A 24,218-nucleotide genomic window follows, 5' to 3' on the forward strand; every position below is an offset into this window, starting at 1 on the left:
GAACTTAGGGCTGTAGAAAGTAGATATAATATAATAAATGTTTATTGACCAATTAGGAATGAGAATCATCAGCACAAAGATGAAGATTGAATTCATAGGTGTTGATATGATCACCAAATGAAATAAGATAGAGAGAGAAGAGAAGAGGGTGTTGAAGAGAGTTTTAGATTACACCCATTGTTAGTGGGCATGACCAAGAGGAAGATTCAGCAAAGAAGTCTGAGAAGGGGAAGTCACACAGATAAAAGGAGAATCAGGAGAGAGCAGTGTCACAAAAGCCTGGAGAGAAGAGATAATCAAGAAGGCATTCAGGAAGCAGTTGGGTGGCTCAGTGGATTGAGAGCTAGGCTCGGAGATGGGTGGTCCTGAGTTCAATTCTGGCTCAGACACTTCCTAGCTGTGTGATCCTAGGCAAGTCACTTAACCTCCATTGCCCAGTCCTTATTGCTCTTATGCCTTGGAACCAATACACAGTATTGATTGTAAGACAAAAGGTAAGAGGTTTGTTTTTGTTGTTGCTTTTGTTGTTGTTGTTGTTGTTGTTGTTTTAAAGACTTCAAAAGATGAGAAATAAGGAAAAAAAGCTATTAAATTGGACATTTATGAGATCATTGGTGGGCAACTAGGTGGCTCAAATATGGTCTCAGAGACTTCCTAGCTGTATGATCCTGGGCAAGTCATTTAACCCCCATTGCCTAGCCCATACTGTTCTTCTGCCTTTAAACTGAAGCTTAACTATCAATTTTATTGAAGGTAAGAGCTTTAAAAAGGAGAGAGATCATTAGTAATTTTGGAGAGAGCAATTTCAATTGAATGGTGAAGTTGGAAGTCAAATTGTAGAAAGGTAAAAAGACGGGAAACATGGAATGTTTGTAGGCAAGAGGGAAGCATCCAGTAGGCAGGGATAGAATGAAGATAAATGAGACAGTAGGGATGAAAGAGGAGGTAAAAGGAGAGTTGGAATGACAAATTATCACCAGATAAGGAAATTTTAGAGTTCATGAATATGGAAGTGAATCATTTCTAAGTGATCCAAAGGATCAAGGGAATGACTGTTTCTGTATGGAGCTGATGTGAAGTAGAGGAATAGGTCATGGGAAATGAATAAATTGAGGAACTGGGAGATTAGGGTAATTTAGAAAGAAATATGTTGAAGTCCTCTAGTATAATAGCATCTATTTTTAAAATGTCTTGTCATTTATTTTATTTATTAAAAAAGAAAAAAAACTGACTCAATATCTTTCTACTTTTTAAAAAATTGAAAACATGAAGTCTGTAGAAACTATCACTAATTATTTTGGCATTTATGCATTTCTTTACCATTTACCATGGTTAAAATTATGCTACCATTTTTATTAGGTTCCTAACTTTCTGTTAATGCACCACAAAGTTTTTGAGCATTACACAGCAAGCCCATTTCCCCCCTAAGTCCTGTGGTTTTTATTGCCCAATCTTACATATCTCAGTGCTTTTGGGGAGCCCACATATCACATTACAGTAGAACTGACTGCACTTACAATCTATGCAGCCCTAGACAAGTCACTTCACCTTTATATGCTTTAAGCATATAAATTTCATCTTAGATTTCATCTACTAAATTATTGACTAAGTTTGATCCTAGTAGAGAGAGATAAATTCAGAGTTCCTTTAAATATTAGCATATTAACTGATTATTACAAAATTTAAATGCCTTCTTGTGCCTGTGGCTCTCTATTACCCCTAGAATTAAATATAGCATCCTCTGTTTGGTTTGTAAAATCCTTCATAACCTAGCTTTGCAGTCTTCTTGTTCCTTACTACCTTATGAGAATTCAGTAATCCTCGTTATTGTTCCTCAAATAAGATGCTCCATTTCCTGCCTCTGAGTGTTTTAACTGATTGTCCTCCATGCCTGGAATGTTTCCTTTCTCATCTTCACTTTCTGCCTTCTCTGGCTTTCTTCAGATATCAACCAAATCCCATTTTCTACAAGAAGCCTTCTCTAGTACTCCTTAATATTCAGACTTTCCCTATAAGACTAACCCTTCTTTCTCATATGTATATATATATATTTTTTTGTTGTTGTTGTTGTTTATTTCTTGTTTGTTTGTTTTGTTTTTACATAGTTATTTGAAAGCTGTCTTCTACATTAACCTGGGAACTCCCAAAGAAAAGGACTGTCTTTGGCCTTTCTTTTTATCTTCAGTGCTTAGAATGGTACCTGGCACATAGTAGGACATAATGGTAGCACAATAAATGCTACTGATAATTTGTGCTTCTTCTCTTGAAAATTGTTCATATCCTTTGACTGTTTTTTATTGAGGTACAGATCTTATTTTTTATAAATATGTCTTAGTTTTTTAACGATTATGGATGTCAGAGTTTTCTCAGAAATGCTTATTGTTCATATTCTTTCATAATCTGTTTGTTTGTACTTTATTCTGGATGTAGAGTATTTAAATATTTTATTTGTTGCTACAATTATCAAGTGAAATTGATCTCTCCTCATAATATATCTTTTCTGTGCTAAAATATATTCTGACTTTAAAAGATTCAAATGAAAAATGAATTCCTGGAATATATTTCTTTTGGTAAGATTCCTTATAAACTGGAGCTGTTGTACATATGGATGAATGGATTTGGAGTCCTAGGACCTGGATTCAAATTCATATTTTGTCTCTTACTACCTATGTGACTTTGAGCAGGTCATTTAAACATTTTTGGGCTTGGTGTCCTCATCTGAAATGAAATTCTTACACTAGTAGTTCTCTGAATTCACTTCTAGCCCTAAATACATGATCAGTGAAATCACAGAATGCTTATAGGTACAAGAGATCTCAAAGATCTCAAACTCTTCATTTTACAGAGGAGGTAACTGATTTGCCATGGTTCCAAACTAGTTATAATCAGATTCAATGTTAGAATCTGGATAAATTTCCTGAATCTAAGTCAAGTATTCTTATGTAGGTAGATAGTTGTTGTTTTTTTTTAAGCTGAAGTATTATCTCTTTAGACTAGAGAATAAATTATTTGGATTTATTTTATTAACAATGAGACTAACAATAATATATAATAATGGTTTGGATTCTGCAGATTGAATTTCAGCCACCGTTTCCCACCATTTCAGGCACTGGTGATTCACTTGTGACAGAGCTCCTAGGAAAAGGTCAAATGGGAAAAGATGAATGAATACATTTAGGGGGAAGTTGGGAAAATTTTTAAATTTTTTTTATTAACTCATTCTTGCAAATTGTTCTGCTTATCTTATTTTTTCAATGAAGTTTAAGGCCTTATTCTGAAATTCTTTTGGGAAAGACACCATTAGTCTTTGTTTTAACTGTGCCTCCCCCTAAAATGGATCTGTCATAATGGCATCCTTAAGGAGACCTGGTCAGACTTGTCCCATTTCCACAGAAGGGAACACATAGAGAGAGAGCAGCAAGTGTCCAGCAAGGGAGAGCAAACTCTCTCTTGTGTCTCTCTCTGTTATCAAGCCAGCTTTTGCCACTCCTCCTGGGACTCTGACAGGCTTAACCTCAGTCTGGGTCTGAATATTGACTTCCAGATAAGCCACCCATCCCACAGGGGCTTCTGCCAGCCCCTTCCCTATACCAGGATACCACGTCAGGACACCAGGTAGCCAGGTAGACTTCTGGTGTCCTCCCATAATACACATACATGGCCATTCAAAGGCTGGAACTGATATGAACCAAGAATGAGTATTCAAACGCAATAAGGGAGTGCAATTTGCACTAAATTCATGCAATGAGATTCCTTCACTTGCTCCTTTTGTCCTCAGTGTAAAAATTATAAGTTCTAATATTCAGTAATCGCTCGAGTCAGTCTGTAGTCCTCTTAGGACTGATTGACTCATGAACAGAGCTCGTGTGGCATGCAAAAAAGGATCCAAATAGCTACAAACACACTGGCTCTCTATACATCTTATTTTAACACCAATATATCCTACCTAGATGGGTTTCCTATAAACATTAATTGTCTCTCTTCAGATAACCCTCCTTTTTAGTCATTTTTTAATCCCTCTAACATTGAACCATAACTAGAGAATATCAATTGGGGTCTTGGTACTCAAGAAGGAATATGGAGGAAGTCGCTTTATTTTCTGGGGAGTGTGGGTAGAATGGATTCCCTTGCAGTAGTTGAGAGACCACTATCTCTGAGGCGGATAGTTTACTGACTTCTGTGCTGGTTAGGGGATTGGGAAAGGCATACCCCAGGAGAGAGTCAATGAGCCAGAACATTGGCCAACTGAGGATGGGGAAGTAGCGGAGAGACATATTGATCCATTTCCCACTGCAACTGCAGTGAGAGTCAGACTCTCCTTTGTACATAGCACTCTTTCCCTACTCCTGCTCTCTCCTGTGAGCTCTTTCTCCCCCAACAGTTTTTGCTTTGAATGAAAACAATTCTCCATTAGGCTTCTGTTCTAAGGTACCTTTCTCTCATCTTCACTGTGAAAAACGAATATCAGACAACATCCTCATCTTCATAATGGGTAAGTTTCTATGGAATATAAAGAATTATTCACTCAACAAATATTTGGTCTCTCATTATGGGTAAAGTAGTATAAAGTGAAGTATAAAACATGGACTTTGCCCACTCAGAGATATCAACCAATTGGCCAATTCATCAATAAGCATTGTTTAGCATTTACCATGAGCTAGGCACTGTGCTAATAGACACTGGGATATAGTGAAAGAGCCTTAGTGTATCTAATTTATATATATGTATATATATATATATATAATGGATTTATATTATACGTATTATATTATACACACATGTGTATTATGTATAATACATATATAGGAATAGCAAGGCAATTTACAAAAATCCAAACAGTGGTATTTATTCAACAGATACATATTGTGTACAAGCTCTGTGTAAGACTATGGGGGATGCAAAAATAACCAGTCACATCCCTTCTCTCTGGAGCTGTCTACAATGATCTAGGTAAAAGGTATCAAATAAAGGGCAGGCCCCATGCTGCCATGAAGACCATCAAAACCAAGCTAAAATGTAATTGGGGAATATCTAACAAAATAAATCAAAATATAATAGAGCATAGACAATGCCGATATATCATTTTCCAAGTCAATATGCAGCCCACAGGGATTCTTATAGTTTATTAATGGCTCCTGTTCTATTTGACTTTGATACCACTGGGCTAGGAATAGACAAAGCTTAGAGGGCGAAAGAGCTATTAGTAAGTTAGAGTAGCTGGAGAAGATTTTTAAAGAGCAAATAGGTCTAGAATAAGTACTATTTGTTTGGCCTGACATTATAATTATGGCCCAGAAAAGGAGCTGTCTTCTTTATTTCAAAGGGTTGAATTTCCTATCCTTTTTCCAAAGGTTAGCGTTCCAATCTCAAGTACCTGCTATTCCAGTGGGTTGGAGATTCCATGTATTTGTCCTAATTCTACTGCCTTGAGACAAGTCATTTGGAAAATGCCCTGATAGGATGTGATATCAAGCCTACAATGTCCTTGAAACTAAATAAGTCAATAATCGTGTAACAAGCAGTGGGAGGAATTCAGTTTGAAGACTAGGTAAAGAAATACTTTTGATTCATGTAAATATCGCTTTATATCAAATACATCAAAATACTCTTTTAAGCTCTGTGGATCAAGTTGGCTTCATCCCAATCTGGCATAAGGAAGGGTGACTGTGTGAGAGATTCTATTTTTTTTTTCTCTCTCTGTAATTTTGTATTTGTATTGGGTGTACTCAGTCCTAGAGAGCCAGATCACTGATTTCATGGGGAATCCCAGATATAGACACTGTTTAAGAAGTTTGGGGGAAATCATTCCATGTATATTATTCAGAAAAGTCTTTCCCCCCCTAATATCCTTCTGATAGGCCTAGAGGAAGATAATAAAACACTCAGGGAATCTGAGACATATCAAGAATAAATAGGCAGACTGATTGAGCACATCTAAAATCCCTACTCCCAAAGAGACTAAAATTGGTGGATTACTTGAGCTCAGAAATTGGGAGCTGCAGTGAACTAAGTTAATTGGGTATCTGAACAATGTTTGTCATTAATATGATAAGGGCATCAGGATGGCTAAGGAGTGAACCAGCCCTCAATAGAAATGGAGCAAGTCAAACCTGCACAGATCACAATAGAATTGGGCTTCTGAGGAGCTCCTGAACAAGACAGAAATAACAAATAATAATGGCTGACATTCCCATAAGTCCTTAAGATTTGTAAAACATTTTATAGACTTTGTCTCATTTGATTCTCACAGAAACCCAAGAAATATGTATAGCTATTATCTTCCCCATTTTAGAGATGAAGAAAACGAAGCTAGTAGAGATTAAAACACTTGCCTAGGATCCCATAACTACTAAAAGTATCTGATGTAGAATTTAAAACCCTCAGACCTCCAATTCTAGTAATCTATTCAGTAAGTCACTTTGCCTCAAATGCAGTAAGCAGGGTTGAAAGAGATCACCAGGTCTATCTTTCTGATTTCAGATAATTTTTCTGACTTTAGAAAGACAATTCTTAGAAGTGGTCCAGATAAGAGACTTTTGTACCAACCAAAGTTCTTTAACCATAGTTTCGCAGTCAAGAAATTATCTGCTGTTAAGCTAAATCCTTCCATTCCCCAAGGAGAAATATATTTCCGCTACTTTGGTTAAAGATGGAGAACAGCTGGTCAGCATTCTCTTGGTAATTACCCCTCATATTCTTGAAGACAACTATTAAATCACACTCCATCCTTTTCTGTTTTCCATCTAGGAAAAATTCCAAATCAGTTAACCTTTCTTTGTAGGTTCTATTTTTCCAACCCTTTAATCATTTCCCCACTTCTCTACCCTATCCAAGTCCTCTGCATTTTCAACTGTGGAATTCAAAACTTGATTCAGTCCATTAACAAGGGCCTGACTAGTACAAAAGATGGCAGGAAGGTCCCTCTCTGGTTCTAAACCCTCCATTTAGTCAATAAATCAACCAAGAGATATCAATTAAACCTCTTCTCTCCCCTCCACTAACCCCTCTGTGTTTTTTCTAGGGTGTAGAGGAGAAGAAAGCCATATGGGACAGTTCCTGGGTTCTGGGAACTCATGATTTATGAGTCAGAGAAAAGCAAATGGATAGATATATTCAAGTATATTCTTGCCTTTTCTATAACATCCTAATAGTTCAGCCTTATGGAATAGAAAATACTTTGGGAAATGATTTTAGGAGTCTTGAAAATATTCCCAATATATAACCCATGCCCTCTTTCCCTAAATACCACTGAAATCTCTTCTACTGGGCTACCTGACATATCCAATAAGTCCTATTATGTACTAAGCCCTGGGATGGAACTTCCTACATTACTGAATTCTTTTGGTTAAGGCTCTGAAACCAATCCTCCTTACTTTTAGTGCCTTCCATTTCTAATTTACCTATATACATGTTATATATATATATATATAAATATATATGTACTCTATCCTGTATATATCTTCTTTGCACACGTTTGTTTGCATGCTATCTTCCCCATTAGACCATTAGCCCCCCCCCCCCAAAGATAAATTTCCTCATGTTACCATGTGCCTGTAACATTTATCTTAGTGCCATATAATAGCGATGATGATGATAATGGACATTTATTTATGCTTTATAGGTCCTCACAACAATCCTGGGAGGTAAGGGCTCTTATTATTATACTCATTTGACAGATGAGTAAACTAAGACATAAAGAGATTGAATGAATTGTCCAGTAAGTATATGAGGTAGGATTTGAATTCAGATCTCCCTAACTCTAAATCCATCACTCTAGCTACCTCTGAATGCAGGCTCAAAGATTTTATTTTCATTGAGAGTAATTTGCACAATTTTATATCCACTGTATTGTCATTCAAAACTGTCATTCCAATACCAGCAAAAAGACTCCAGCAAGTTATCACAAGGATTATTCACTATGATCAGGTGGAATTTATACCAGGAATGCAAGGATGGTTCAATATTGGGAAAACCATTCACATAATTGACCATATCAACAACCAAACCAACAGAAATCACATGATTATTTCAGTAGATGCTGAAAAAGTCTTTGACAAAATACAACACTCATTCCTATTGAAAACACGAGAAACTATAGGAATAGAAGGATCTTTCCTAAAAATAATAAACAGTATATGTTTAAAAAAATCAGCAAGCATCATCTGCAATAGGGACAAATTAGAAGCATTCCCAATAAGATCAGGAGTGAAGCAAGGGTGCCCATTATCACCTCTATTATTCACTATTGTACTAGAAAGACTAGCTATGGCAATTAGAGAAGAAAAAGAAAGCAAAGTGATTAAGGTAGGCAATGAGGAGACTAAAATATCACTCCTTGAAGATTCTATGATGGTCTACTTAAAGAATCCTAGAAAATCCACTAAAAGACTAGTGGAAATAATTAACAACTTTAGTAAAGGTATAGGATACAAAATAAACACAAATAAATCATCCCCATTTCTATATATTTCCAACACAACTAGCAGCAGGAGTTAGAAAGAGAAATTCCATTTAAAATCATTCTAGATAATATAAAATATTTAGGAATCTTTTTCAAGACAAATATAGGAATTATATGAACACAACTACAAAATACTTTCACATGAATAAAACTAGATCTAAGTAATTGGAAAAACATTAATAGCTCATGGGTAGGATGAACTAATATAATAAAAATTACAATCCTACCCAAATTAGTTTACTTATTCAGTTCCATACCTATAAAACTACCAAGAAACTTTTTTTAATTAGAAAAAACTATAACAAAGTTCATTTGGAAGAACAAAAGATTGAGAATATCAAGGAAAATAATGAAAAAAAAAATTGAAGGATGGGGGCCTAGCAGTACCAGATCTTAAATTGAACTGTAAAGCAGTAGTCATCAATACAATATTGTACTGGCTAAGAGACAGAAGGGAGGATCAATGGAATAGATTTAGAGTAAACGACCTCAGCAAGATAGTGTACAATAAACCCAAAGATCCCAGATTTTGGGACAAGAACCCACTATTTGACAAAAACTACTGGGAAATTGGAAAACAGCATGGGAGAGATCAGGTTTAAATTAACATCGCACACCCTATACCAAGATAAATTCAGAAAGGGTAAATGACTTAAATATAAAGAAATAAATTATAAGTAAATTAGGTGAGCATAGAATAGTATACCTGTCACATCTATGGGAAAGGAAAGAATTTAAGACCAAGGAAGATATAGAGAATATTACAAAATGAAAATGAATAATTTTGATTACATCAAATTAAAAAGGTTTTGTACAAACAAAACAAATGCAACCAAAATTAGAAGAAAAGCAACAAATTGGGGAAAAGATCTTTATAACAAAAACTCTGACAAAGGTATAATTTCTCAAATTTATAAGGAGCTAAATCAATTGTACAAAAAAGCAAGCCATTTCCCAATTGATAAATGGGCAAGGGACATGAATAAGCAGTTTTTAGATAAAGAAATCAAAACTATCAATAAACACATGAAAAAGTATTTTAAATCTATCATAATTAGAGAAATGCAAATCAAAACAACGCTGAGGTCCACCTCACACCTAGCACATTGGCCAATTTGACAGCAAAGGAAAGTAATAAATGTTGGAGGAGATGTAACAAATTTGGGACATTAATGCATTGCTGGTGGAGTTGTGAATTGATCCAACCATTCTGGATGGCAGTTTGGAACTCTGTCCAAAGGGCTTTAAAAGCCTGTCTGCCCTTTGATCCAGCCATACTATAGCCGGGTTTGTACCCCAAAGAGATAATAGGGGAAAATATGTGTACAAAACTATTCATAGCTATGTTCTTTGTGGTGGCAAAAATCTCATAAATAAGGGGGTGTCCATCAATTGAGGAATGGCTGAACAAATTGTAGTATATGATGGTGATGGAATATTATTGTGCTGAAAGAAATAATGAAGTGGAGCAATTCCATGTGAACTGGAAAGACCTCCAGGAACTGATGCAGAGTGAAAGGAGCAGAACCAGAAGAACACTGTACACAGTGATACATTGTGGTATAATCGAATGTAATGGACTTTTCTACTAGCAGCAATGCAATGATCCAGGAGAATTCTGAGGGACTTATGAGAAGGAACACTATTCACATCCAGAGAAAGAATGGTGGGAACAAAAATGCAGAAGAAAAAAATATGATTGATCACATGGTTTGATGGGGAGATGATTGGGGATGTTGACGTTAAATGATCACTCTATATTGCAAATAATAATAATATGGAAATAGATTCTGAACAATGATACATGTAAAAACCTGGTGGAATTGCTTGTCAGCTCCAGAAAGGGGGAGGGAAGAAGGAAGAGAAAGAACACGAATCATATAACCATGGAAAAATATTCTAAATTAATTAATTAGATTAAAAATAAAAATAAAAATTTAAAAAACTGGTATTCCACTGAAGTTGTCAGAAAGACTTACAGAATTTCAGACTAATGACAATTTTTTTTGTCATTTTGTCCAGTATCTACATTGTATTATTCTTAAGATTTCATTTAGAAATTATCCTAATTTTTGTATTCACATTGATTGATATAAAGAAGTGCTATTAAACAAAAATTACTGAAAAAAATTGGAAAATTTTGGCAGAAAATAGCTATAGACCAATATCACACCATATACCAAGATAAACTCCAAATAAGTACACGACTGATATATATATATATATATATATATATATATATATATATAAGTTGCCATAATAAACAATTTAGAAGAGCAAGGAAGAAACTACCTTTCAGATCTGTTGATAGGTTAAGGGAGGAGGGAAAGGGATTTATTTATAAAAAGGTCGGACTGGGTTATATTTAAAATAGGGTCACCAGAACTTTATATTAACTACAAAGAGATTTATTTACAATTTATTTACAAAATATAGAGTGTAATAAAATCAGAAAGAGAATAGGGTAAGATATCTAGCCTAAGCACTAAGTAATTTACTCCCGGCCCCTAGCTCAACCTGGACAGGGAGAATTAGTCCTTAGGCCTTGGTAAAGCTGAGGACCTGGGAAAGTCTCTCTCAATAGTTAAGTCTCTCCTGAGGCTAGTTTATTTTTTTCCAGAAAATCCAGCAGCTAAGAGTCAGCTTTTCACTCATCACATTTCAGTTCGAAGGAAGAGATTTTAGAACAGCCTCACCAGGAATAGGGTCTCGGGTCCAGTCTCCACTTCCAAAGCATGAAGAACTCTCTCTCATAGGAAGTGACAGATCCTTTTAAGGACACTTCTTTTGCGTCACTTCCTGTGTCTTCCCCTAATTTTATATCTACCAATCACAGTTGAAGCTTTGTTTTAAGACTGTTCAAAGGCAGTTAGTTTATTTTTTTCTTTCTTTTTTTTTTAAACCCTTACCTTTTGTCTTGGAGTCAATACTGTGTATTGGCTCCAAGGCAGAAGAGTGGTAAGGGCTAGGCAATGAGGGATAAGTAACTTGCCCAGGATCACACAGTTGGGAAGTGGCTGAGGCCAGATTTGAACCTAGGACCTCCCATTTCTAGGCCTGGTTCTCAATCCACTGTGCTACCCAGCTGCCCTTAAGTACAGTTTGTTTAATTCTGATTCATCTCCCATTATTGCACATGTGGGTCACAGACCTCCCGCTTAATGATTAAGTGGGATATTTATACTTTTGGTGATTAGAGCTAAAAATGGTCAGATCTCCATACTCAACTTTTAAGTAGGGTATTTATACTTTTGGTGATTAAATCTAAAAATAGGCAGGGGTTACAATTTGAATCTTCACAATCAGGGGAGAGTTAATTTTAATTTTCACAATAGGGAGAAAGCTTATTATCAAAGGATAGAGAAGATAAAATAGACCATTTTGATTTAATAAAATTAAAAAGATTTTACATAAACAAAACCAATGCAGTTAAAATTAGAAGGGAAGTAGGTAACTGGGGGAAAAGTCTTTGTAGAAAACATCTTAAACAAAGATATTATTTCTAAGCTATATTGGGAATTAATTAAAATTTTCAAGAAAAAAAGTCATTCCTCAAATGATAAAAGATAAAAAATCAAACATAACATTTTCAGAAGAAAAATTTCTAAGCAATCAAGAGACAAATTGGGGGAGGGGGAGAGGTGTACCAAATCATTAAAAATTTGAGAAGTGTACATTAATGCAACTCTAAGATTTTACTTCAAAACCTTTAGATTGACAAAAACAGAAAACAAACTTTGGCAAGACCATGGAAAATAGGTATATCATCATCAGCCAGCCAACTTCAGCCATTCTGGAAAACAACTTGAAACTGTCTCAAAAGTTACTAAACTGTGCATTTCCCTTGAACCAATTATATCACTACTAGATTTACATCTTCAAAGAGAATAAAGAAAAAGGAAAAAGAACTATATGTACAAATATATAATATTATACACACACATACAGCTCTTTTTGTGATGATTAACTATAAACTAGGGGTACCCATCAACTAGGAAATGGCTAAACAAATCATGGCATATGAACATGATGTAATATTATTGTGCTGTAAAAAATTATGAAGGAAATAGTTTCAGAGAAATATGAATAGACATATGAATTGAGTGAGCAGAAGCAAGAGAATAATTTATACAATAGCAACAAAATTATGAAGACAAAACTGTAAAGACTTAAAAGCTCTGATCAACATAATCATCAGGCATGCTTCCAGAGAACCCATGATAAACATTTTAGCCTTCTCTTGAAAGGGAGATGGAATGAGGGACGTCTCATATTGAGAAGTATTCCTGGACAATGAGGGAATTTGTTATGCTTGCTTAAACTTATTTGTTACAAGGATTTTGGTGTTTTTTTCCTTTTTCTAGTGGGTAGGGAGGTGAAAGGAAGAAAAAATTGATTTTTGTTAATTGAAAAAATAAAATTTTAAATAAAAAATTTATGTTTTAAAAAAGAAGTGTATGAAGGTAGACTAAATTATTTTCTATCTTCATATCCTTCTTAAGTTTAACAACTTAAATCTTCTTTGGAAGTTGGCCTCCAAAACCATCACTTGTGTTCAGGCCAATGTTGGAAATCTTCTCCTATTTGGGTCAGATTGCAAATTGTAACTAATTAAGTTAGGAACACACACTTCTAGCATCTCTCTTTAAAATCAGAGGCAGAATTAGCCAGTTGTATTCAGACTAGAGGAACGAACTTTTATAACTCAAAGTTGGCTCTCAAGTCCCCACTACTGCCTCTAGTTGCTCCCAACAGTCCCTGAATTGACCTGGATTGGGTAATTTGAGCATTGAACAGACAGATTTCTTGGGAAGGTAGTCTTCCAAGCCAGAATGTCATTCATGCTAAATAGATTAGATTTGTAAACTGGTTTAACAAGCTGGATCAGAAACCAGCCACAGGGCAAGAGTTTCACAACTGCAAATGAACACTTGCAAAAATCCAGAGCAGAATGTAGACATTACCAGGTTGCCCTAAACTACTTTTGGAAATCTTTTAGGTCTGTCTTTCTCCTCTCCCATAAATGATTATTTGGACAATTCATACTCTATACCAGTAGGATTATGAAGAGCTTTGCTTCAATCTGAATTTATCTAACTTAACTTATTGACAGATGAGGTGTCTGATAGACAAGGAAACTGAGTCATTGGAAGTTTAAAAATCTCTACCACAGTCAGTTATTGAGCAAGATCAATGTTCTTGATGTAATTTTTTGGTCTTGGGTCAATAATCCTTGAGGTGGATGACAGTACTAAGTACTAAGTACTGATCTTTTTGCCTAAAGTTCAGGGTAGAGCTCTAAGACAAGACAATCAAGGGTATGCCTGATTGAATCAAGTACACAGTGAGGCAAAAATATTGATACTAAGCCTGAGGCTAGAACTGATTAGTCCCTGATCTATTCAAGATCAGAGTGAGATCAAAAGTTTACATCTAAGCCTGAAGCAAGTCTTTGTGCTATCAGCATCACAAGGGCTAATAGAATCAGCAAAGGGAGGGGGCTCTCAGAACTCTCAGCACTCAGACCATCACATGATCCCCCCCAATCCTACCTATAATTAGATAGGGAAAATATGCAAACTGCAAAAAAAGCATCTATCTCTAAGAAATTTTTATAACAACAAAGATCAAGGTATAGACACAGACGGGGACAGTGAAAGCAAAGGAAACACATCCAAAGTCTAAAATAAAAATATGGATTGGTCACAAATTCTGGAAGAAATGAAAAAGGACTTCAAATACTAATTAATAGAGGCAGAGGAAAAGTGGGAAAGATAAATGAAAGCAATGCAAGGAGAAATGAAAGCGCTGCAAGAAGAAATGGACCAATTAAAAAGGGAAACCAAAAATTGACAGAGGAAAATCAGGCCTTACAAATCAGAATTGAGCATCTAGAAACTAATGATTTCATAAGAAATCAAGAAACAATAAAGCAAAATCAAAGGAATGAAAAAATAGAGGAAAACATAAAATATCTTATTGAAAAAACAATTGACATAGAAAATAGATCTAGGAGAGACAATTTGAGAATTATTGGGTTACCTGAAATCCATGATCAAGAAAAAACCTTGGATATCATATTACAAGAAATCATCAAAGATAACTGCCCAGAGATCCTGAAACAAGAAAATTGAAATTGAAAAAATTCACAGATCACCTCCAGAAAGAAATCCTCAATTGACAACTTCCAGGAATATAATAGCTAAATTGAAGAGGCATCAAGCCAAAGAAAAAAATTACTTCAGTCAGAAATAAACCACTCAAATACCATGGAGCTACAATCAGGATCGCATAGGGCCTAGAAACTTCTACCTTAACAGATTGAAAGGCATGATATATAATATTCAGGAAGGTAAAATTTTGGGGTTTACAACCCAGAGTCACCTATCCAGCAAAACTGAGCATATTCTTTCAAGGGAAAAAATGGTCGTTCAATAAGACAGAAGATTTCCAAGCACTCCTGAGGAATAAGCCAAACCTAAAAAAAAAAGATAAAAGATAAAATAGGCATCAACAACAGGTGGAAAGAACACTTCAGTCAGCTTCTCAACCAACCCTCTTCAGTCGACCAGATCCTTGACCAGATCCCCCAAAACCGCTCCATTGAACAACTTGATGTCCCTCCTTCAATAGAGGAAGTCCAAAAAACCATTAAACAAATGAGTGCAGGCAAGGCACCCGGTAAAGACGGGATCCCAACCGAGGTGTACAAGGCCTTAAATGGAAAGGCGCTCCAGGCATTCCACATAGTGCTGACCAGCATATGGGAAGAGGAAGACATGCCCTCAGAACTCAGAGATGCCTCCATCGTAGCCCTATATAAGAACAAAGGCTCACGAGCAGCCTGTGACAACTACAGAAGCATCTCACTACTCTCCACTGCCGGGAAGTTCCTCGCCCGTGTTATACTCAACAGACTCCTGTCATCTGTTTCAGAGCAGAACCTGCCTGAATCACAATGTGGCTTCTGACCAGATCGCAGCATCATCGACATGGTTTTCATGGTGAGGCAAATGCAGGAAAAATGCCTTGAGCAGAACCTGAGTCTCTACATTGTCTTCATAGACCTGACAAAGGCATTCGACACAGTGAACAGGGACTCATTGTGGGTGATCCTCAGCAAGCTCGGTTGCCCAGCAAAATTCATCAAACTGATCCAGCTCTTTCATGTCGACATGACAGGGGAAGTCCTATCTGGTGGAGAGACTTCCGATCGCTTCAACATCTCCAATGGCGTGAAACAAGGCTGTGTCCTCGCTCCGGTACTATTCAACCTATTTTTCACCCAAGTATTATGACATGCTGTGATGGATCTAGACCTGGGCGCCTACATCAAATACCGACTGGATGGCTCACTATTTGACCTTCGCTGCATGACTGCAAAAACAAAGACAACAGAGAGACTCATCCTGGAAGCTCTCTTTGCAGATGACTGTGCTCTCATGGCCCACCAAGAAAATCATCTCCAAACCATTGTGGACAGGTTCTCCACCGCAACAAAACTGTTTGGCCTGACTATCAGCCTCAGCAAAACAGAGGTGCTGTTCCAACCTGCACCAGGGAGGCCAACTAACCAGCCGTGCATTACAATTGATGGCACGTAGCTTTCTAACGTCAACACTTTCAAGTACCTGGGCAGCACCATCACCAACTATGGGTCCCTAGACCACGAGATCAATGCCAGGATCCAAAAGGCCAGCCGGGCACTTGGGCGGCTGCGCTGCAAAGTCATCCAACACAGCGGTGTAAGCACTGCGACGAAGCTCAAAGTGTATAACGCTGTGGTCCTCAGCTCGCTCCTGTACGGTTGTGAGACATGGACACTGTACCGGAAGCACATGAAGCAGCTGGAGCAATTCCACCAACGCTCCCTCCGGTCAATCATGAGGATCCGATGGCAGGACCGAATCACCAATCAGGAAGTCCTCGACAGAGCCAACTCCACCAGCATTGAAGTCATGGTCCTCAAAACCCAGCTACGATGGTCTGGACACATCATCCGCATGGACCCACAGTGAATACCAAGACAGGTATTCTATGGGGAACTGTCAGCTGGACTCAGGAAACAAGGCCAACCAAAGAAAAGATTCAAGGATCAGCTAAAGTCAAATATGAAGTGGGCTGGCATCACACCAAAGCAACTAGAACTCGCTGCCTCTGATAGAAGCAGCTGGCGAACCCACATACACCATGCCGCCATCACCTTTGAAGATGAGTGACACCGACATCTTGCCGCTGCAAGTGAACGCCGACACCAGGCCACAACCGCACCTCCTGAAACAACTGGAGTCCCATGCCCTGTGTGCCACAAACTCTGCGCCTCAGCCTTTGGACTGCAAAGCCACATGAGGGTACACCATAGATGAAACTGCACAAAGACAATAGTCATTCTTGATCACCAAGATATATATAAAGCTGAAGTCCAAACACAGGAGACAAGAGAAACCCAAAAATGTAAATAAGAGACTCATTAAGGTAAAAATGATTATATGTCTACATGGAAAGAGGATTTCTGTAATTCTCAAAAATTACTCTTAGTAGTAGAGAAGATAGAAGTAATTTACTCAGAAAGAAAAGTAAACTGATTATGATGATATGATGTATATGTAAATGTAATAATATGGAATGATGTGTATGCATATGAATGATATGTAAAAAACAATCATGGGCTGAGAGGGTTGCACTGAGAAAAAGGAAAGGAAAGATAGAATGGGGTAAATTATATAACAAAAAGAGGTGAAATCATTATAGAGAGGGGAAAATAAGGGTGGTGACAGGCAATGCTTAAACTTTACTCTTATTGTAAAGAGCTCAGAGTGGGTAAAACAAGTATAGTCAGTGGGTATGGAATTCCATCTTACCCCACAGAGAAGTAGAAGGGGAATAATAAAAGGGAAGAGGGAGGTAATTGGAGGGAAGAGGAAGTAGGGAGGTGACAAAAATCAAAACACTGGTAAAGAAGAACAGAGAGAAAGGGAATAAAGCAGGATTTAATGGGGATAATATGATAGAGGGCAATACATAGTTGGGAATCATAATGCTGAATGTGAATGGAATGAATATGAATTAGACTCACCTATTAAATGGAAGTAGATAGCAGAGTGGATTAAAAACCAGAATCCTACCATATGTTGTTTACAAGAAACACATTTGAGGCAGGGTGACAAACAAAGATTCAAGGTAAAAGGCTGGAGCATAATTTATTATGTATCATCCAAAGTAAAAAAAGCAGGAATAGCAGTCATGATACCAGACAGAACTAAAGTAGAAATTGATCTGATTAAAAGAAATAAGGAAGGAAATTGCATTCTATTAAAGGGTACTATAAATAATGAAGTAATATCAATACTAGACATTTAAGCACCAAATAGCATAGCATATAAATTTCTAAATGGAAAATTAAAGTAGCTCAAGGAAGATATAGATAGTAAGACCATATTAGTAGGGGATCTCAACCTTCCCCTTTCAGAACTTGATAGACCAAACTGAAAAATAAATAAGAAAGAAGTAAGGGAAGTGAATGAAATGCTAGAAAAAAATAGAGTTAATCAATATCTGGAGAAAACTGAATAGGAATAAAAAGGAATATACCTTCTTCTCAGCAGTACATGGCACACATACAAAGATCGGCCATGTACTAGGGCATAGAAATATTGAAAACAAATGCAGCAAAGTGTAAATAATAAATACAACCTTTTCAGATCTTAATGAGATAAAAATTATACTTAACAAGAGTCCATGGAAAAGAAAATAAATTTTAAATTAATTGGAAACTGAATAATCTATTTCTTCAAAACTGGTGAGTCAGAAAAGAAATCATAGAAACAATTTTGGACTTCATTTAAGACAATGAGGAGACATCATATTAAAACCTATGGGATATATCCAAAGCAGTATGCAGAGAAAAATTTATTTCTATAGCTATACCTATAGCTATACCTATAGCAACAAAATAGAGAGGGAGGAGATCAATGAATTGGGCTTACAACTTTAAAAAAATTAGGAAAAAAAACAAATTAGAAATCCCCAGATAAAAACTAAACTAGAAATCCTAAAAATTAAAGGAGAAATTGATCAAATTGAAAATAAAAGAACTATTGAACTAATAAATAAGACTAAGAGCTGGTACTTTGAAAAATCAAATAAAATAGATAAAATATTGGTTAATCTAATTAAAAAGGAAAGAAGAGAATCAAATTAACAGTATCAAAGATGATCTAATGAAGAGGAAATTAAGGTAATTAATTAAGAATTATTTTGCTCAATCATATGGCAAGAAATATGACAATCTAGGTGAAATAGGTGAATATTTACAAAAATATAAATTGCCTAGATTAACAAAAGAGAAAATAGAATACTTAAATAATCACCTCTATTATTTGACATTGTACTAGAAACAGTAGCAGTAGCAATTAGAGAAGAAAAAGAACTTGAAGGCATTAAAATAGGCAAGGAGGAGACCAAGTTATCACTCTTTGTGGATGATATGATGGTCTACTTAAAGAATCCTAGAGATTCAATGAAAAAGCTAATCAAAATAATCAACAACTTTAGCAAAGTTGTAGGATACAAAATAAACCCACATAAGTCATCAGTTTTTCTATATATCTCCAACACAGCTCAGCAGCAAGAACTAGAAAGAGAAATCCCATTCAAAATCACCTTAAACAAAATAAAATACCTAGGAATCTATTTCCTGAGACAAACACAGGAACTATATGAACACAACTACAAAACACTCTCCACACAACTAAAACTAGACTTGAACAATTGGAAGAACATTAACTGCTCATGGATAGGATGAGCCAATATAATAAAAATGACCATCCTACCCAAACTTATTTATCTATTTAGTGCCATACCCATTGAACTCCCAAAATATTTCTTTACTGATTTAGAAAAAACCATAACAAAATTCATTTGGAATAACAAAAGATCAAGGATATCCAGGTAAATAATAAAAAAAAACCCACATATGATGGGGGCCTTGCAGTCCCAGACCTTAAACTATATTACAAAGCAGCAGTCATCAAAACAATTTGGTACTGGCTAAGAGACATCCCTAAGGAGGGACAGTGGAATAGACTTGGGGGAAGTGACCTTAGCAAGACAATATATGACAAGCCAAAAGATCCCAGCTTTTGGGACAAAAATCCACTATTTGATAAAAACTGCTGGGAAAATTGGAAGACAGTATGGGAGAGATTAGGAATAGATCAACACCTCACACCCTACACCAAGATAAATTCAAAATGGGTGAGTGACTTAAACATAAAGAAGGAAACCATAAGTAAATTGGGTAAACACAGAATAGTATACATGTAAGACCTTTGGGAGGGGAAAGGCTTTAAAACCAAGCAAGACACAGAAAGAATCACAAAATGTAAAATAAATAATCTTGACTACATCAAATTAAAAAGCTTTTGTACAAACAAAACCAATGTAACTAAAATCAGAAGGGAAACAACAAATTGGGAAAAAATCTTCATAGAAACCTCTGACAAAGGTTTAATTACTCAAATTTATAAAGAGCTAAATCAATTGTACAAAAAATCATGCCATTCTCCAATTGATAAATGGGCAAGGGACATGAATAGGCAGTTCTCAGATAAAGAAATCAAAACTATTAATAACCCCATGAAGAAGTGTTCTAAATCTCTTATAATCAGAGAGATGCAAATCAAAATAACTCTGAGGTATCACCTCACACCAACCAGATTGGCTAACATGATAGCAAAGGTAAGTAATGAATGCTGGAGGGGATGTGGAAAAGTAGGGACATTAATTCATTGCTGGTGGAGTTGTGAACTGATCCAACCATTCTGGAGGGCAATTTGGAACTATGCCCAAAGGGCGACAAAAGAATATCTACCCTTTGATCCAGCCATAGCATTGCTGGGTCTGTACCCCAAAGAGATAATGGACAAAAAGACTTGTACAAAAATATTTATAGCTGCGCTCTTTGTGGTGGCCCAAAACTGGAAAACGAGGGGATGCCCATCAATTGGGGAATGGCTGAGCAAATTGTGGTATATGTTGGTGAAGGAATACTATTGTGCTAAAAGGAATAATAAAGTGGAGGAATTCCATGGAGACTGGAACAACCTCCAGGAAGTGATGCAGAGCGAGAGGAGCAGAACCAGGAGAACATTGTACACAGAGACTAATACACTGTGGTATAATCGAATGTAATGGACTTCTCCATTGGTGGTGGTGTAATGTCCCGGAACAATCTGCAGGGATCTAGGAGAAAAAACACTATTCATAAGCAAAGGATAAACTATGGGAGTGGAAACACCGAGGAAAAGCAACTGCCTGAATACAGCAGTTGAGGGGACATGATAGAGGAGAGACTCTAAACGAAATTCTAATGCAAATATTGACAACATAGAAATGGGTTCGAATCAAGAACACATGTGACACCCAGTGGAATCACAAGTCGGCTATGGAGGGTGGGGGGGAGGAAAAGAAAATGATCTTTGTCTTTAATGAATAATGCTTGGAAATTATCAAATAAAATATTATTTTAAAAAATAATTCCTTAAAAAATGAAATAGCATCTTGTCCTTGTAATAAATCCCTAATTTCTACTGTTGACTCAATGATTATTTTTGCTATTTTTATCAGAAATCAGGATTCAATGAAGCTGAACACAGCATTCCAAAGTTGATAACAGAAGCTCTTCATTTTATTGGTAGGTATAATATTCTAATACCTCACACTATAGCTATCTCTTCTACCACTATTAGTTAATATTATTTTATTATAAATGGTATCTTATACACAATTTACTAACTGGGTCTAACTCTTTCTAAAATCTAACTCTAAAATATTATAGGTGACTTTTTGTTTTATAATCACTGATATGAAAGTAACAAAGCTAATTTCCTTTTCACTGGACAGGACTACTTTCTCTCTGAAATCACATAAATCTTAAAAACCCCATTGCTCTCATTTTACAAAAGAAGACAGCAAAACCTAGAAATACTGAGTGCCCTATTCTGGATCAGAGAGGTAGCAGGTGCCCAAGTTAGAATTTTTACCAAGTTCCTGAGACTAAAGTCAATACTCTTTCTAACATCACTAGATCCTATGTGAAGATGGGGTATGATTTTAAAGTGTGTAGATAAAGCCCAGCTCTCTAAAGGTATCCCCCCCCCCATTCTCTTGCAGGGTACATGAATTTCAGAAATCCATTTCATTGAATTAATATATGGTTTCCCCAAGGCTGATTTCTATTATATTCCCCAAGGAAAATTATTAATCTCATTAGCAATCATTAACACATCAAAAGACTAAATTTATAAAGTTTCTTTTATACTTGATCCCTGAGTGAAAGTCAGTCGAGTATGGGTTGTTTATGCACCCTTTTTAGACTACCATCCATTCCTTTCTATGTTGATCTAGCATATTAGTCACCTAATGAGCAGGGTGGGTTAGCAAAATCTTGATTGATTTACAGCAGGTGTCTCCAGCTCTTCTGTAAGAAGGTAGCCTCATTGTCTTATTCCTTATGCCTTTAGATTTTGATCATGGAAGGAAAGGCAAGGAGAAAAGGAAGCATTCCCTTTACCTGGTCAATAGAGTAGTGAAAAGACAACATTGTTCAGTAATTTCAGTTACTTCCAACTCTTGGTTAGGTTTTCTTGCCAAAGATACTTGGAGTGATTTGTCATTTTCTTTACCAGATCATTGTACATATGAGGAAACTGAAGCAAATGAGGTTAAGTGACTTGCCCAGGGTCAAACAGCTAGTAAGTATTTGAGATCAGATTTGAACTCAGGAAGTTGAGTATTCCGGACCTCAGACCCAGCCTCTATCCACCAAGCCATCTAGCTCCCCAGTGAAAAGATACTGGATAATAATTGTGATTTCAGTAAATTGTATTCAGTGATTAATTGTGATTCAGTGGATTCTGTGATACATACCTCCTCCTTTTAGCTAGAAAATAGTGAGCTATAGGTGTGGAATCAGGCATATGCTTTCAGGCATGATTAATATGTTTTGAAAGGGAATTTTTAACTCCCTTTGTACATTTGGATTCAGATTCCTGCATTGGTGACTTGGGATGAAAAGGGATGTTTACTCTGGTGAGACTCATCTCCTTGGCATTAGAGACTGTCTTTTACGGCTCAACCTCTTTGGCATTGGTCTTTTGGTTGGTGAAACACTTGGTTGGAAACACTCTCGTGGGCTGGTGAGATTTGCATTTGGATTCGCACTCATGATCTGGAGACACTTGGATCCAGACTTAGGGTATTTAGCTAGGTAGTATTTTCTACCTCCTTCCTACATTTCCCTCTCCTTACTTTCTCTACTTGACTGTAAAAAAGCTACTAAACCTTCTAATAGCCTCATGACTTAAGAGTTAATTTTTATAAACAGCAACTACAACTTTTTATAAACTCTAAATTTGACCAAAATTTTAACCCTTACAATGTTAATCTGACTTGCTTACTTGTACTTCTTTTTTTTTTCAAGGAAAGGTTCCACTGGGGTAGGGAGAATTTGGGGAAAGTAATAAAAGCAAGGATTAATAGAACTTAAAAGAAAAAGATTGTACTAGATTTAGAGTCAAAGGGACCTTAGTTTAAATCTTAATTATTTTGCTATGTGATCTTAAACAAGTCATTTTTGTTCTGTGGGTCTCAATTTCTCATGTGCAAATTGAAGGGTTTTTTTACTAGGAGAAGCAAATTGGGATATGTGAAATTTGGACATTTGCCCTCATAGGAGGCCTTTGAGCAAAAGCTGGATAACTTACTTATGAGGTTCCTTGTAGAAAAGAGTCTGTTTCGTATATGAGATGGACTAGATTTTCTGAAATCCCTGCTTATACTGAAACTCTGTGATTCTAAATGGTGTGACTTCTTAGATCCCTATTTCCTCTGGAATCAAAAACAAATTCCTTCATTCATCCCATCCTCAATTGGCTCCAGTCTACTTTTCCAAATTAATTACATCTTACTCTGCTATAATAATGCCTGACATTTTAAGATTTACAAGGTATTTTAAACTTCACTCCTCTTCTGGCACTCTGAGGTCTAGTCAAATTGTCCTATGTTGCTTACACACAACTTCCCATCACTCATCAAGGTGCCTGTACCCTGTGCCTGGGTCTTATGGGGTGTGCAGTGGTCTAGCATCTCTGGTGAGGGGACTAGTGTTCTGTGTACTATGACACCACCTAGTTGCCCAGGATGGGCTACCATCTCTGTTGTGAAGGCTTCCCAAGTCCTTTTCAGGGCTTCTTATCCACTTTGGCATCTACCTTTCACCCAACACTCTCCTGTGACTCCAAGAAACTGTAGCAAACACAGTGGCCACTCCCCAATAAAACTGTCTTGCCAGGTGAACAAACCCAAGTTGAGGGGACCTGATAGAACTCAAACCTGTGGGTGGGTTATTAGTGTGTCTAACTCAAGCATGCAAAGACTTAAGCAGAAGGGTTAGAAGAAAGCAATTAATCCTAGCCACCATGAAGGTGGCAGAAGAGGATGCTGGGGAGTGTTTAGAGTTTGCTTAGATATCAAAGATGCTCAGGTTTGTCCAATGCATCCTGGGCCATTGTCAGTCATCCTGACTTTTGTCTTGCTATTGAACTTCGATGACTCTGGAAGAGGGAGTGATGCTGATGACTTTGTGGAACATTGTCTCACTTAAATTCATTTTACCCACAAGTCAAGGCATCTTCAAAAGAAGACATGAACAATATCCAATGCCAATAATACCTTCAATCTTCATGTCTATCTCTGA

This window comes from Monodelphis domestica, chromosome 4 (genome assembly GCF_027887165.1).
Source record: "Monodelphis domestica isolate mMonDom1 chromosome 4, mMonDom1.pri, whole genome shotgun sequence".
In the NCBI taxonomy this organism is placed as follows: domain Eukaryota; kingdom Metazoa; phylum Chordata; class Mammalia; order Didelphimorphia; family Didelphidae; genus Monodelphis; species Monodelphis domestica.